At 40.6% G+C, this 2,261-nt stretch overlaps 1 long non-coding RNA gene across 1 annotated transcript; it reads left to right on the top strand.

The window, feature by feature from the left end:
• Positions 1 to 210: 210 nt before the first annotated feature.
• On the top strand, positions 211 to 1,076 carry LOC106939216 (uncharacterized). Its single transcript, XR_001422788.1, has 2 exons — positions 211 to 443; positions 513 to 1,076. It is a non-coding gene; the product is annotated as an uncharacterized LOC106939216 (long non-coding RNA).
• The last annotated feature ends 1,185 nt before the right edge of the window (positions 1,077 to 2,261 follow it).

Here is a 2,261-nt window from a genome sequence, read left to right as displayed (position 1 = left end):
AGTCAAAACTAAATTTAGAAAATGTAAGATTGATTCCATAATACTAGTCACTGAAGTAGCTGTTTACTCCCAACTCCGCACATTTGTCTTATCCATGTGTGGCAGCATGGCCTGTAGGCTCTGAACGCACCACACACAGTGGCTGAATCTAATTGGTCGCCGCTGGTTGTTGGTATATAAAGGGGCCTCTTTCACCTGGTTGACATCACGTTGTTTTCCTTCCGGATCAGACCTTGGCGTTCACCTGTTCGCTGCATACTAGTGCTCGTTAAAATGGTGCGCTTAACGACGCTCTAATCGCTGATCGATCATCCTTGTGATAAGAAGCTTCCCACACTCAATGTTAGCATAGCTTTAGCTCAGCTTTACTTGTATATCCAGGCGGCCTGTACAAGCTACCCGACTCCCTTTCCTGTCAGAGGCACTACATATAGAGCTCAGTGGTAAGTGAAATGCTCATCTTTTTTATGCTTCCAGATTCCATTTCTGACATTTATTTTTGATGGACGCAGATGTTTGTCCTTGGCCGGCTGTTTTCCGGTTGTCCTGTCCTGCTTGTCCCTGGCTGCCTACCTGTCGTCTTGGTTGTTGGCTTCATGTCCGCTGTCCTGGTCGGTAAAGCTGGCTCCCATCACTCGGCCAGTGTGGCTGATTTGGGCTGGTTGGTGACCAGCTCGGACTAAACCTTCTAGTGCCGCTCAGAGTGACGTCTGCTGAGGCTTGGCGGTTCGTCCCAGGACGGACAATTAATTGGAATGTTGCTTCTTGATTTGTTATGGACTGAACTGTATAATTGTATTTGTAATTTAAATGTCGTTTCTTTCTATTTTATTGACAGAATCGGCCAGCTCGTGGTGTTGGTGGTGGACTTCCCGGGTGGTGGTACTACTTCTGGGTTTGGTGCACGATTTCTTTTATTCTTGCTATTTTGTTTGATGCGTTTCTTTTTTCTTTAAGGTTACTATCCTGATTTGCGCTGCCATCTGAGTTGAGCTACAACTCTCTTTTTAATGTGCGAGTTGTTTTAAATTAATATTGATTAAAACAATTGTGCGGTAAATAAAATTATTGAATTGTGAGAGTGTCTCTAGCCTAACTTTAAGTGGAGTCATTGCAAACAATTATCTTTATTAAAATAGTGGTTTTAAATTTAAGTTGCCGATTTAGATCTCGCTGGTCCCGCCACATATGCGCACACCCAGATATCTGTGACGTATAACTTTGGTAACCATGGGAACATTGTACCTGTGAAATACAATTAAACCATCGTGTATGTTAATGATCTACATTGAAACTGTGACATTAGCTGCTTTTATTTTGTAAAGGATGAGACTGATGCATAAGCAAACTTGCGTCTTCATTCAGGTTATCGGTTCATTCTATCCACACCCTCATGTACAGAATATCTGAAAATAAAAACACAAACACTGAGCTGCATCACTTCCCTGACTCTTCTCGTTCCTCAGCTCTAGGTTAACCGAGCACACCCAGTCTTTCACCTACAACTGTTTCTCCATCGTTTTAAACTAGAAGCCATAAAACACAGAATTTTTACTTGATGTGAAAAATTGCAATTTTCTAGTTTCCAGCTGGAAAAATACAATAGAATGTAAATTGAGCAAAATAACTTGGTTAAACCTGAAATATTAACAAGGCCATTTCTTGCCTAACAATGGACAATTTCATCCATCCATGAGGAGAGAAGACTAATATTTTATACCAACAGAAGCAACATAAGATCATCTATAACTTAAATACACTGGAGACTGAACTCAAACCTTTGTACTTGTTAGCTAAAAATGCCTAAGAATACTTTTGAAGTCCAATTCTCTCCAACTACCTTCTGGCTCCTCATCTGCTTCCTGCTGAATATTTCACTCTAACTACTGAAGGCAGGCTGTGTCTCTGCCTCTGGAGGAGGACAGAAATGTCATTCTTTTCTTTCCCCCAAATGTTTCACACAATAACTCTGGCTTGGCGTGGTTCTAGGATGTCCAAAAAACTGGCACAACGATGAAAACTTGTATGGAAAATAACATTGACAGAGTTCATTCTTAAAAAGAGCTCAACTGGGATTTTGTCATGCATGCAATGTTCTCAGTAAAACTGTGAAGTGAGCAAAGAACTGAGAGATTCTGTGTATTGAGCATTTTCTGAGAGAACTTTGAAAAACAAAAAATAGGAAAAGCCTATTCATATTCTTTAAAGGCAAACTCCCAAGATAAAATAACATCAGACAAAGCAATGCAACATGGCATACA

This window comes from Poecilia latipinna, unplaced genomic scaffold, assembly GCF_001443285.1.
Source record: "Poecilia latipinna isolate Pla-1442-1.1 unplaced genomic scaffold, P_latipinna-1.0 Scaffold2804, whole genome shotgun sequence".
NCBI lineage: Eukaryota > Metazoa > Chordata > Actinopteri > Cyprinodontiformes > Poeciliidae > Poecilia > Poecilia latipinna.
Note: the sequence above shows the minus strand (reverse complement) of the source record. Positions and strands in the feature narration are given on the sequence as shown.